The sequence below is a fragment of the Garra rufa genome, chromosome 13 (assembly GCF_049309525.1).
Source record: "Garra rufa chromosome 13, GarRuf1.0, whole genome shotgun sequence".
Classification (NCBI taxonomy): domain Eukaryota; kingdom Metazoa; phylum Chordata; class Actinopteri; order Cypriniformes; family Cyprinidae; genus Garra; species Garra rufa.
In genome coordinates this window covers 13,481,434-13,497,123 of record NC_133373.1, presented here as the reverse complement: position 1 = coordinate 13,497,123, position 15,690 = coordinate 13,481,434, and positions in this window count along the sequence as shown.

Below are 15,690 nucleotides of genomic sequence, written 5' to 3'. Positions count from 1 at the left end.
AAAAATTCTGTCATTAATTACTCACCCTCATATTGTTCCAAACCCTTAAAACCTTCATTCATCTTCCTAACACAAATTAAGATTCTTTTGATGAAATCTGAGAGCTTTCTAATCCTCCAGACCATGTTCAAGGCCCAGAAAGGTAGTAAGGACATGGTTTAAACAGTCAATGTGGTTCAACTGTAATGTTATGAAGCTACGAGAACTTTTTGTATACAAAGAAAAAAATAATAAAAAACTTTCCCTGTCCCTGTCAGCGTTCGCCCCACGCTGTACCACGGCGCATGCGTGTTATCCTTTAAAGGTTGACCTTTCTGTTCTCCCTGCTTTAGTGTGATTTCAACCAAGCCAAACAAACACACCAAGAAGCCCTGCTGTCATCACTCAGTCATTCAGGTTAAGTATTTTAACATAACATCACAAGCCTGAAATAGGAAAATAATGAGAGAAACATCCATCAGCCTAATGCTTTGTTGATTCTGGATCCATTGGGACAGTCAGACACTTTCATCACTCAGATAGAAAACATATCTTTAGAAATGGATCAAACAGAGAGAGGCATAGATCACAGAATCTGTCTTTCATTTATTTTATGAAAGAAGGCGAAAAAGGGACAAAAGAATAATGGAAGAAAGTAGATGTTTGAGAGAGTGCAAAAAAGGGTTATTGGGAGAGAGATGGGGAAAATAACTCTGCCAGGTTTCTCCGTCAGGGTTCATAAAACAGTGGGAAATGTCCCTCTCAGGAGACTTACAGACCTGAGAAGTCTCCATCTCAGCTTTCTTTTTACCACAGCAATTTTCTGCCCATTTCTCAAGGAATCGTCGACATCATTCCCAAAGTATTGCTTAAAGAAAAGGTTCATCCAAACATTAATGTTTTGTCATCACATACTCGCCCTTATATTGTTCCAAACCCACATTCTTATTTCCATATTAGACAAAAGGAGAATTGTACTGGTCAAGCTACAAAAAATGATTAATACATTTATGCATCTGACATCTCCCATGAACTTATCAAGGAAAGCTAGGCCAGATATTAAGGTTTTCGCTGACTATTGGCTTGGTCCTCACATAACTGGAGCCTCTTTAATAAATATTTACCACAGGGTCACCTTGGCTTTCTGCACATCCAGAGATCTGGATGATGTACACATTTCTGACCAAGGCAACAATATAGTTGTTATCATCTTTAATTTAGATCGTTGCTCTGCTTTAAAGTGCAGTGATGACAACCTCTGTTTTTATGGGGAGCATTCTGGGTAGAGGAGACCAGCAGGAGCCGTCATGTGTCTGACATATGCTACAACCAGAAATGTATTAACCTTTAGGTGCAGAAGAAATGGCTTGGAGAAGTTCATGTTATGCTGTTTGGATCCAGAGAAGCTCTTCTGATTAAATAAACAGTGAGGTTGGGTTTTGGCAAATCAACAGGAAAACAGCTCAGTTTCTGCCATAGACGACTGTAGGCGATTTATCATCAGGGAAGTCTTCTTTCCCCTGGAGACCTGTCTCAGTTTTTCTCTCATTCTGGTGTGGACTATAAAACAGCTACACTTGAAAAGTTGGACATGATGTACAGGTGCAGATGGAGACGTCTCTCTATCGCTGATGACTAAATTCTTCTGTTCTTCTTCTGTGCTGTGAATCTGTCATTGCTCTTTCAAGAAACAGCTTTGCTTTGCTTGCAGTCGTGTCGATGTAACAGAACAAGTTGAAGGAGATGTTTTGCAGTTTCTGCATGGACAGGTGCTTCACTGAAGCTTTTTGCTCAATAAGTGTCATTGTCTATTTATTTATTTATTTATTTATTAGCTATTTATTTTTATTCTTATGCAGTATGCAGAGGTGCCATAATTTTACTGTATTTTTATTATTACACAGCAAAATCTCCGGTGTTGAAATCGCAGTGTTAAAGGTAGGGATTCACCGAAATGAAATTCTTGGCCGAAGCCGAATAATAATGAAATGCTTGGCCGAAGGCCGAAGGCCGAATACCGAACGCGGTGTTTCGCATTTTTTTCCCATTTATTTTGCCAATTTTTTCACCATTACAATAATTAAATAGTAAAAATTAGCTTTTTACTATTTTGTGTTGCTTTTCAGAGAAATAAATCAAATAACAAAAATACAATTTCAAAATATTTATTTAACACTGAACATTTTTTTAACATTCCAGCAGATATTATACAAACAAAGCACAATATAACTTAAAATAAATAAATTAGTAATATATATATATATATATTTATTTTTTTTGGCCATCTTTGAAGCCCCCCTTCTTGAATAGCCTATGTTAGGCCTATAACTGACTGCTGAAAGAATGTAACTCTATATGTCTACAACAACAAATGTGCATTGAATAGTGCAAAAAATGTGGATGAACCCACAACAGATGAATAACTGTCCTAGACATAAGCCTACTTAGCCTACTTCTTCAGGAAAAGTGGCAAGTTCTTCTTTATGAAAAGTAGCTTCTCTGCTTTCTCACATGAAAGTCGGTTCCTCTTCTCATCAATGACATGAGATGCAGCACTAAACAGTCTCTCGCTGTCGGTGCTTGTGCATGGAGCAGACAAGTACCTGCAGAATAGTTTAAATTTTTATTGCAGTTTTCTGACAGTTGCTCATTTCAAAACGAACAATGTCTTCAAGATAATGCAATGGTTGAAACCCAGTGTAGGCCTACTATTTTACTACACTGAAAATAGTTAAATTTTCACAAAATACATAATATAAAATATAGGCAGTAACACTTTACAATGTTTCCTTTGGTTAACATTATTGCATTAACTAACAATGAGCAATACATTTGTTATGGTATTTATTAATCTTCGTTAATGTAAGATAATAAAAAAAAAATAGTTCATGTTAGTATAAGTGCATTAACAATTTTAACAAATAGGCCAACCACTTTTGATACTTTTTAATTCAAAAATTAAAAATGTGATACTTAATTTTAATACTGTATTAGTAAATGTTTACATTAAGATTAATAGGCCTAAATGCTTTTAATAAGGGTTTTTCATTGTTAGTTAATGTTAAAAATAGAAACTACTTATAAAGTGTTACCATAATCCAAAATATAAATACAATTTTAAATTAATTTCCCATAGAAGTAGCCTACCTGCGTGCCATCTGCGCCAGGTCGGGAAAGCGGCCTAGATTGGTCCTCCAAAATTCGAGAGGGTTATTGCTCCTGGGGATGGGGACTTCTGAGAGATAACCATCTAACTGTTGAGCGGTTGAGCTTGTCCTCTGTCTTGCAAATGGGTTATTCTCTTGGAGGATCTCATCGAACATGTCAGACAGCGAGACTATGCGCGGCTCATCTGTAGTACGAGCCCGTTTACTCTCTGTGATGTTTTCATCTCCTGCACTGTGCATCACCTGACCGTCTCCATCACCTAGCGGCTTTCCCAAATCCAACTCGGCCTGGATAATGTCTCGTGTGCGCAGGAGTGGGTGTCCTAGGACCTGGAGGAGCTACTTTCCTTTTCGCTGCTGCTGTTGCCGTAGCCGCCGCCGTGTCTTTCTCGTACTCTGCATGATGTTCGGGGTGTCTTGATTTTAAGTGATAAATTAAACTTGAAGTGCTGTACGTTTTTGCAGAACAGTGTCTGCAAACGGCCGTTTTTGCCTCTTTCTCTGACACTTTAAAGTGCTTCCACACTGCTGACATGTTTGCTGCATAAATTGCGCGCCTCTCACTCTACGCGGGTTACTATTTGATCGCCTCATTAAAAACGTCATTGTTCGGCAAAATTTATTCTGCCTTTTTACTTACAATTTCGGTTGCCGAACATTTGGTGCATCCCTAGTTAAAGGCTTTTGGAGTAAAGTGTTAAAGTTGTGGTGTTGAATTTTGGGGGATTAACACTAGCTAGTGTAAACAGCACCCTCTGGCGGGTGTTAATACGGAGAGTTAACTTTATTAACACTGTTGAGTGTTATTAGTCACATCCGGGACATTTGCTCGCTGTTCGCGGCTCACCCATCTGAAATATTTTTTCACAGACGCCATTTTCTTTGCTCGGGATGTGGAGCATATGAGGACGGAAAACAGCGAAATGAATTCATACATCTTGCTCACAAAATGTGTTTTTGTAATATCATATCGTTTCATAACGATATTTATTTTCTGTATGCGCCTAAACTTTTCTCAAAGGCATTTTCTTCCACTCGCAATGCGGAACAGACGAGGATGCTTCTTTTTAAAATGGAAACAATGAGAGTTAAGTGTTTATCTCATTTATAACAATTATTTTATAACACCATAGTGATTTATAGCCATAGTTATGCGTTGTGCGCTTTTAAACTTTTTTCAGTGAGATATTCACTTTCACTCACGATGCTGCACAGACGGGGAAGTTGGTTTTGACAAGAAAAGCACCTAGAGTAAGTGTTTTACCTCATTTAGAATATGTATTTTATAAAATAACATTGCTTCATGACGATATACTGTATATGCTGCGCGCCTAAACGAGTCTAACGTGAAACATTTCTCACAGATTTGAATTGATAAGCTGTGCCGACGCGGAGGTCACTTTTAACAGGGAAACACCATAAGTAAGTGTTTTACCTCATTTACGATATGTATTTTATGAAATAACATTGCTTCATGATGATATATATGCTGCGTGGCTAAACGAGTCTAACGTGAAACGTTTCTCACAGATTTTAATTGATAAGCAGTGCAGACACGGAGGTCACTTTTAACAGGGAAACACCATAAGGAAGTGTTTTACCTCATTTACGATATGTATTTTATGAAATAACATTGCTTCATGATGATATATATGCTGCGTGGCTAAACGAGTCTAACGTGAAACGTTTCTCAAAGATTTTAATTGATAAGCAGTGCAGACAAGGAGGTTGCTTTCAACGGGGACACACCACAAGTAAGTGTTTTACCTCATTTACGATATGTATTTTATAAAAGACTAATATTTAAATGCTGTGTGTTCCTAAACGGGCCTAAATGTTTCTCACAGATCTGAACTGCTATGCAGCTTATCAATTCAATAGTTCAGACTGCTATGCAGTTCAGACGGGGAGGTCGCTTTTAAAAGGGAAACACCAGACCGAAGTAAGTGCTTTACCAAATTGAAAATATGTATTTTATAACATAATTTTCATTTATAACGATATTGTGTGTTGTGCAGTCCTACACTTTTCTCAGAGAGATGTCTTTCTCTCACGATGCGGAACATACAGGGAAGCTGGTTTCAACAAGGAAAGCACAGAGTAAGTGTTTTACCTCATTTACAATATGTATTTTATAAAATAATATTACTTCATGATGATATCAATATGCTGCCGGCCTAAACGAGTCTAAACATTTCTTGCAGATTTTAACTGCTATGCAGTGCAGACGGGGAGTTCGCTTTTAACAGAGAAACACCAGAAGTAAGTGCTTTACCTCATTTAAAATATGTATTTTATAACAATTTTCATTTATAATAATATTTGTGTATTGTTCTGTCCTCCACTTTCTCAGAGAGATATTGTCTTTCACTTGCGATGCGAAGCAGACGGGGAAGTAGGTTTAAACAAAGAAAGCACTGAAAGTAAGGCTTTTACCTCATTTTAATGTGTATTTTATAAAATTATATAAACAAATTATAAACTTCTTCACTGACTCCGGACCAAAGCTTCAGTTGCCGTGACTGTCAAAATGACAGCTGACAGATGAATGTAATATATTTACCTCAGAGAAAAAAGCCCATATTTTGTATTGTGCTGTATTTTTATTAATCTTGATTGTTCACAACATGTGTGCTTGTCCTGGTTGAATGCACAGAGACCAACAGTCAGGTCAGGATATTCTGTAAATTATGTAAATGTTCAGTTTGTTTCTCACCAGGCCCTATCATACCCAGAACACTGTGAATATACAGCATGTGTCACATGGGACCACTTTGTATACTTTTGTGTCTTTTTTTTTTTTTTCCTTATTTTAAAGTTTGGATGTTAGTCGCTATGCACTGCCATTATATGAACAAGCACAAGTGGGACAAAAAATCTGAAAAGGTCAAATGGCATTAGAACAACACAAAGATAAAAAATATATATCATTATTATATCATTATTATTGTGGGGTGAAATATCTCTTAAAACAAATTGTTCACCTGAATTGTTGTTTATGCCGTTCCACAGATACCATGTACAGCATGTCATACAGGTTTGGAACCACATGAGAATAAAAAACGTTTTTGGGTAAATGTTGTGAACTATTGTTGTATTGTAATTAATACTTGTCTCTGACATTTCACCTGGTATAGTTGAATAGTTTTGATGAGTTAATGTGAAATGATTCTGTTTTTTTTTTTTCTCCAATTTTACAGGTGCACTTTTGTGATGCTGCAAATGGGAGTGGATTTTTGCTTGGCTGTGGACTGCAGAGAAACACATCTTGTCGTGCTGAAAAAAAGAAAGGGACTACGAAGAGGTTCAAACGCCATTGTCACAGACTTTGTTCAGTGAGCATTAACATGCATTTAGTGTTGATGATAATGAATAAGATGATGGTGTTTAATTATCATTAGATAAATGAAATCATTATAATCCTAATATTCAGAATACTTATGGACCAAATAAGAATGTTTTTTTGTTGTTGTTGTTGTTTTTCTGCACTGATTTGCTTTGACATTGTTTTAATTATTGTAAGGGAACATGTTCCCTACACTGAATGTGAAGACATTTTGGTGCAGGGAAAAAATATTTACAATGTTTCAATTAAAATAAATAAATAAATGTAAACATGCACTGTTGTGGATTATTTTCATTTTTTTCTTTACCTAAACACACAGCAAAATAAGCCAGTGTGCAATTAACTCAATTTGAGTCAAATTTAACACTCCTAAAATGTATATATGGCTCCCTCCGTTTTGAAAGTGTTGTTTTAACTCCAAAACGGAGGGAGTCATATATACATTTTAGGAGTGTTAAATTTGACTCAAATTGAAATGTACACTGGCATTTTTGCTGTGTAGAATTATAACAATGATATTTAACTACTAATACTATATTAATATATTCATTATACACACAAACAAACACACGTTTATTCTTATTCAGTAGTCAAAAGTGCCATAATTGGAGAATATTTAATAATGTACTATAATATAACCAACATTCACTATTATAATATAATATAATATAATATAATATAATATAATATAAGCAATATCACACAAATAGATGTGAGACATGAGACAGTGTGCCAATATACAGACATACAATTATACAACAGTTTGATGGCACAAGTGTGTAAATACATAAAATAACAATGGAGTGTCTTTAAAAGCCATCTTTTGAAAATCTAAAGTTGACAGTTTAACAGCTGAGCCCAAGCCTCCGTTACTAATTTGAATACGTCACTTTAGAACTAGTAACGAACTAACTCTGAGTTGCTTCATTGAAAGCTTATTCTATTATTGTATTAAAAGCTTACTGTATTATGTAGAGTATTATGAGATATGGACTGGGCTAGTGTGATTACCTGCATCTGATACAGCATTCATACTTCAGATCAGTCTTGTATTCACAATAAACATAATTGGAAAGTGTTATCTTTGTCATAATGTTAATGTCTTTTTTATCTGTTGATTTTGCTGCTTTTGTTGATTTTGTTGTTAAAAATAAAAATAACTCCTGTTTATAACGTTAACTTTACAATGTAAAAGTCTTTACTGCTGACTCATAAAAACATTCTCTTGTCGCCATCTAATAGCGGAACAATGTTACTAAAATCACCTTTGCGAACACACACCGTTTCTCAATACTAAACACTATTATTAAATACTACTATTTATATAAAATATTATTTATTGAATCATAATATTTAATAAACAACAACAGCAACAGCCATCAAAAAAGTCGCTAGGCAATCCAGTCAAAAATACAAAGGCAGCGCTCTGATATACAGCATTCAATTTACATAGTTCTCTGGAACAAATGATAGTTTAATGAGACCAAAGACTGCCTGTTAGATTTACCCAAAACAAATTATATCTCATGTTTAACCACTACAGAGACATTAGAGCCAGCGGTAAATTCCAGAAGTTCTGGCCGAGGACAGACTGCTCTAAGGCGGATTCATGAGTGCATGATGTTTCATGACGATCTGGAGCTCACATGTCCGAAAACGACAAGGCAAATTATCAAATAGACATTATCTTTATTAACAAACTGCAAATTTGTACTATAAACAAGGACATTCTCGCCTGAAAACCTCTTGAAACTCTTTTCTTGACACAAAAACAGTAATATTTACAAAATGATACTGGATTTGGGCATCCGCTATGACACTCGTTGTACGAAGTACCGCAAGCGGAATGATACGATTACAAACTTCACCCATAAGATTCATCCATGTATAGGACAAACCAACGCAAAATGAGAGTTCATTCACAATAATTCACAAAAATGGTCATCATAAACTGTTAATGAGATCACCAAGCCATCATGGTTGGTTAAATATACTTTTGAAGCATACTTAAAAATTAAATCTGAAAAATCTGAAAAATAATGCCCTATAACTATAACTTTCAGGCTTCAAATGGTCCTTGTTTCAGTGACCACCTATATGTTCCTTTAGTTATTTATGTTTTTCAGACGCTTTTGATCTGATATCATTAGTGTGTTTAGGGGCAATCAAACTATGCATATTTTTCATGGTGATGCTCACAATAGAACAAAGAGCTGTGCACCGGCGTCTGCTCTCAGAGCCAGAACCAGACAACACATGAAACAGCAATTAAAAATCCAGGTCTGACCCAAAGAAACAGGCTCTGTGTGCTGGACAGGAAGACTAATTAGCCTCCTGGACCCTGCTGGTGTGATTTAGTGTTTTATAAAATAAATCTCAGAATCCAGGCAGGATCAGAGCCCCATGGTATTCCTTTGAATGTAAATGACTGGCATCAATCAAGAACCAGCAATAAGCATCATGAAAAGTTTTTCATCAGTTACTAGTACTGGGATTTGTCAAGCTAAACTAAATAAGTGGCATGCACATCAGTGCTATGAGCATAGCAGCTGTAAAAACCAGCTGTTACAAAGCAATTATTTATAAAATTATTTATAAAACACAATCAATCTTCGTTTACATGTGATATTATTTAAGATCAGCTCACTGCTTCTCGAAAGGGAGGGCGGAGGGGGGGGGGGGGTCTGTAAACCACAAGACAATTGACACGATGACTACAGACTAAATTAGATAAATATTTAATCATTTTTAATATTTAAAATCAATAAATGAGACCTATATACAATAGTAACCCATTTACTACATTACATATAGTATTTGTCATGGTACAGTTATAGAATCGAGAATGTTTTCAATTTAAAATGATTTTAAAAAATGTTTCTTATTCACTCACATGCTGCATTTATTTCATTCATACATAAATAAATACATAAATATGTAAATACATACCGGTATTTATATTACCAAATTGTCAATTGTAAATGTGCTGAAAAAATGTGTAATTCCCATAAACAAATGTTCAGTTAAAGACATGAAATGTAGCTCTTTCATGGTCCATTTTGACATTTTAATGAGCAATTGTGTGACTTTAATAAACAGCATGATGATTTTGGCTGATTGTGTGTTTTAAATGTAAGCATTATGATATGTGAGCTGTGAAATTTGCTCGAGAAATTAGAGTTTTGCAGAAACAGTGCACCATAATTGCAAACTAAGTCAAAGCTACAGGAACGTGTTAACAGTTTAGTTTAGCTTTTTTTTTTTTTTTTTTTTTTTGTATGGGAACATACATAAGCTACTGATGTCATAGTACATTAATTTAGTCATTGTAAGGATCCAGCAATTGAAAAATGTGTTATTTCAGTAAATGCCTTACTCATTCATTTATACATATTTTACTTACTTGAGATAATTTGCATATCCATAACCGAGGCTCCGTGATGGTGGTCTGCAAAAGAGCCACATTTACAAAAGCTACATTTTACTAAATATCCATATTACAGTCGTAGCAATGCACTGAATATCGCTGCACAGCTGATGGTGATCTGAAAGAACCCTATGCATAATTATACAGTATACCGTGCGCCTATGAGTCGAGTGGCTAAAAAACACTGCCTTGAAAACAGCTGAGTCGATTCCTTTCAGTGAGAGGATGTGATTGAATGTAAAGTGGTGTAGCTTATCTATAGCTTTCTCTGGCAGTAACGACTTGTAAACAGGATCTAAATGAAGGCCTTCAGACCTGAATCGCTCCAGGAGGGCTGCTTACTGCTAATGGCATTGTTCGTGGTGTACCAGTAAATTGTGTGTGTGTGTGTGTGTGTGTGTGCGCACTCACCTATAAGTGTACATTTATGTTTATGTGTGTGTCTGTTAGACCTACTGTACCGTATGAAGTATTTTTCTTCATTTTTGACGATGTCTTGATTAAAATTCAATGGTAAATTTGACTCTACATAAGCCAGGCTTAAACTACAGGAATGTTAGGCCGGTTTATCTCTGATTTGTGGAAGCCTGTTTCTGCCACTGAATTAAAAAAAAAAAAAAAAGTAATTGCAACTTTAACAGTTCTGACTTTATTCTCTGAGTTGTGACATATACACTTGCAATTGCGAGTTATAAAGTCAGAATTCTGAGAAATGAAGTCTGAATTGCGTGATATAAACTCACAATTGCGACTTATGAAGTCAGAATTGTGTGATGTAAACTCACAATTGTAAGTTATAAAGTCGGAATTGCGTGATATAAACTCACAATTGCGAGTTATAAAGTCAGAATTGTGAGATATAAACTCACAATTGCGAGTTATAAAGTCCAAATTCTGAGAATTGATGTTTGAGTTGCTTGATATAAACTCTCATATACGAGATATAAACGTGCAAACTTGACTTTTTTTTCTCAAAATTGCAAGTTTATATAATGCAGTTGTGACTTTATAACATAATTGCGAGTCATTAAGTCAGAATTGTGTGATGCAAACTCACAATTGTGAGTTATGAATTCAGAATTGTGAGATATAAACTCACAATTCTGACTTTATTCTCCGAGTTGTGAGATATACACTTGCAATTGCGAGTTATAAAGTCAGAATTCTGAGAAATAAAGTCAGAATTGCGTGATATAAACTCACAATTGTGAGTTATAAAGTCCAAATTCTGAGAATTGATGTTTGAGTTGCTTGATATAAACTCTCATATACGAGATATAAATGTGCAAACCTGACTTTTTTTCTCAGAATTGCAAGTTTATATAATGCAATTGTGACTTTATAACAGAACTGCGAGTCATTAAGTCAGAATTGTTAGATATAAACTTGCAATTCTGAGAAATTAAGTCAGAATTGTGTGATATAAACTCGCAATTGTGAGTTATAAATTCAGAATTGTGAGATATAAACTCGCAAATCTTTTTTTCTCTCTGAATTGTGAGACGAACTCGCTGTTCTGAGATATAAACTTGCGATTCTGACAAAGTCAGAACTGCAAGATATAAACTCAATTCTGACTTTTTGAATGAGAAATTTTCTCAGAATTGCGTGATATAAACTCGCAGTTGCAAATTATAAATTCAGAATTGTGATATATAAACTCGCAAATCTGACTTTTGACGGAATTGCGAGATGCAAACTCACATTTCTGACTTTTTTAATCAGAATTGCGAGTTTACATCTCACCATTGTAAAATTTGTTTCTCAGAATTGTTATTTCTCTGACTTCATAGCACAATTGCAAGTTATTGAGTCAGAAATGTGAGATATAAACTCTTTTTCCCCTCAAAATTGGACTTTATAACTTGCAATTGCGAGTTTATGTCTTACAATTCTGAGAAAAAAGTCATAATTGTGTGATATAAACTATTTTTCCCCTCAAAATTGGATTTATAACTTGAAATTGCGAGTTTGTCTTACAATTATGAGAAAAAAGTCAGAATTATGAGATATAAACTTATAATTCTGAGAAATTAAGTCATAATTGTGTGATATAAACTCTTTTTCCTCTCAAAATTGGACTTTATAACTTGCAATTGCGAGTTTATGTCTTACAGTTCTGAGAAAAAAAAAGTCAGAATTGTGAGATATAAACTTGCAATTCTGAGAAATTAAGTCATAATTGTGTGATATAAACTCGCAAATCTGAGATATAAACGATTTTGACAAGTTACCAACTCAACTTTTTAAATCAGAATTGAGCGTTTATATCACAAAATTGTGAGCCATTAAGTCAGAATTGTTAGGTATACACTTACAATTGTGAGTTAAGTCACAAACTTGTATTATATAAGCAGAAGTAAAAGTGTCATGATTTTGGTCTATGTTTTCCTGTCATGGTCTTGTGGACTCTTATTTTGAAATGTTCTTGCTGAGCCTCTCAGCTTGCTTATGCCGCTGCATGACCCTAGCTGGACACTGAAATTTTATATTAACTTAGCGTTCCAGCTGAGTGGCTCTGCTTTTTTTGTTGGAGTTGAGGAAGAGCAGTGTGGTACTTCCTCAATAGCCAACACAGAAACTTTCTATAAGATGGCTGTCGTCTCTGAGCTTGTACATGCTTCGGCAGATTTTTCAGAGCCTCTGTCTGCCTCATCTGAACTTCCAGAGCCAAGTCAAGTTACAGCTGTCCTTCCAGAGCCAAGTCAAGCTACAGCTGAATTCCCAGAGCCAAGTCAAGTCACAACTGAACTTCCAGAGCCAAGTCAAGCTACAGCTGAATTCCTAGAGCCAAGTCAAGTTACAGCTGTCTTTCCAGAGCCAAGTCAAGCTACAGCTGAACTCCCAGAGCCAAGTCAAGTCACAACTGAACTTCCAGAGCCAAGTCAAGCTACAGCTGAACTTCCAGAGCCAAGTCAAGTTACAGCTGAACTTCCAGAGTCAAGTCAAGCTACAGCTGAATTCCCAGAGTCAAGTCAAGATACGACAGCACTTCCTCAGTCAAGTCAAGCAGCACTTTCTCAGTCAAGTCAAGCAGCACTTCCTCAGTCAAGTCAAGACACTGCAGCACTTCCTGAGTCAGGTCAAGACACCGTAGCACTTCCTGAGTCACTTCAGGACACCGCAGCACTTCCTGAGTCAGGTCAAGACACCGCAGCATTTCCTGAGTCAAGACAAGACACCACAGTCAAGACAAAGCACTTCCAGCAAAGTCAAGTCCAGTCACAGCTGTTCCTTCAAAATCCAGTTACATCAGAGCTGCTCTTACTGCGTCTATTCAAGTCACAGCTGCTCACCCAGAGTCCAGTCAGGTCACGTCTCAGCTGATCTCCCAGAGTCTTGTCACGCTCCAGCTGGTCATCCAAAGTCATGATAGGTCTCAGCTGATCGTCCAGAGTCATGTCTCGGCTGGTCTTCCAGAACTAAGTCCTGTCCCGTCTGCTCCGCCCTGGTGGGCTCCTGTCCCGTCTGCTCCGCCGTGGGGGGCTACTGTCCCGTCTGCTCCGCCTTGGTGGGCTCCTATCCCGTCTGCTCCGCCTTGGTGGGCTCCTATCCCGTCTGCTCTGCCGTGGGGGTCTCCTGTCCCGTCTGCTCCTCCCTGGTGGGCCACTGTTCCGTCTGCACCGCCCCGGTGGGCTCCTGCTCCGTCATGGAGGTATTCTGTCCAGGTCTAGTGGTCTTCTGCTCCGCCGTGGGGATCTTTGGTCCAGTCTAATCTATGATTACGTCAGTATTTTCACAATAGCCAACACACAACTGCAAAACAAGCTGCTTCACGGGTCCGTTGGATAGTGAAGATGACACGATATGTTTTGTCTAACACGATAATCTTAATATCTTGTAATGCGTAAAGATTTTCGAATGTTATGTGCATGCATATTTAAGATTTGAGGGGAAGAAAATTTGTTACTTGTCATTTCTTTTAAATTATTTGTGAAATTTACTAGCAATTTCTGAGTAAAAATTGTTCATTTTTATTTTTATTTTTTTCAGTGTACATTGCTTGCACACATTTTAAGAAGAAAACTCAAACAGGTTTGGAGAAGATGGAAGGTGAGTAAATGATGACAGAATTTTTATTTTTTATCTCTTTAAATTTTCATACCAAAATCTGATAAATTATTCCAATATAGATTTTTTTTTTTTTTTTTTTTTTTTTTTTTTTTTTTTATTCCCTGAAACAAGTATGGATACTTGGATATCTCGGCATTAAAAATACATAAACTTTTTGAAATTTTGAAATACAAATACTAACTTTTGAGTGCAAAATGAAGGACGATACAGCATGAAATTTCAGTGTCAATGTGAAGGATTTATTTCAAAGAGATGAATCATATCTATCCTCTCCAGCTTCGTTTCTCTCGCTACCTTCTTATATTTACTCTCTTATACTCTATGTCGTGTCTTGTGACTGATTGTGACACTTAAAGGTCGAATGTATCTTTTTGAATTACATTTTAGAAGCTCCAACAAGGGGACAATTTTCAGCAAATAATTTCCTCACATAAGCTATCAGAAAGCTACAATTATGGTTCAAGAGTTGAATGAACAAAAAGTTCCACTGTAAAAGTGCACAGTAATATATTCAATAGATAGGTCAGTTGACTAAATGTCAGGTAGGATTTTCTGGAGAAAATGGGTGGTGCTTGTTCAGACGTTTACATCGGCTGAAGAGTAATCTCTGGAATGAATAACAACAGGCTGAGTGGACTTACACTGATAAACATCCATCATGATATTATGTTAGATGTGGAGGCTGTTCTGAAAGACTTTGCTGGTAGTCGCAGAAGAAGCTATAAATAGGTAGGACTATAATTATTTTCATAACGGGAGGCTATGCTTTGAGAATTAGGAGTGGAGTGACCAAAATAGATGATTGTGAAGCACAAGGCACTTTTTTTCTGTCTTTTTTTTTTTCTTTTTCTTTTGACCATATATGGCATAAAATATCATTAAACACATTTAACAAATGTTGTTGTTTTTTTTTTTTTTTTTCACTTATTAACAGAGACACAAACTTTGATGTTCAACATAATATAGTGACACAATTGTTTGCCAAAGACAACCTCAACCAACTTTTCGGCTGACTAAATCTCACAAATGTTGTGAAGAGAATTGCTATTTATCCTAAATTCACAGTTTTCTGTGATGGCTCTCCTTACATTTCAGTCATTTTTGCTATTCATTAACCTGTAAACTAATTAAAAGTCATCCTTATATTTGAATTCACAGTGTTTCTATAACAACTATAACACATCATCCGTGTAGAATAATGACAACTTTAAGAACTTTAAGTTAAATCTTTTTTTACCAGGATTCTGTCTTGTCTGTCATTTAATATTTTATGTTTTATATAATTTTAATTGTAACCTTGTTTGTTACATTTTGTGCTATGATGATTAAATTAGTAAATAGTTCAGTCTATTTATCTCTCTAAATAAGGGTGAAAGACAAAAAGTGGTTTTCAAGCATCAAAACAATACAGGTTTAATACAAATGCATTATTATTACTATTATTATTATTATTATTATTATTAGAATCTGTCATTTATTTATTTTAATTCATTATTTTCATGAGTAATTTCAAGTAATTACCTTTTTAATTTTCTTTCTTTTTTTTCTCAGATTAATCATTTTAACATGGATTCTGTGTTGTCTGTCATAATTGTTTTACATTTATGTATTTATTTTTCTAAACAGTGTTTTTTTTGTACTTTTTTCAGATGAATTATTTTAACAGAGATTCTGCTTTCTGTCATTTATTTATTGTA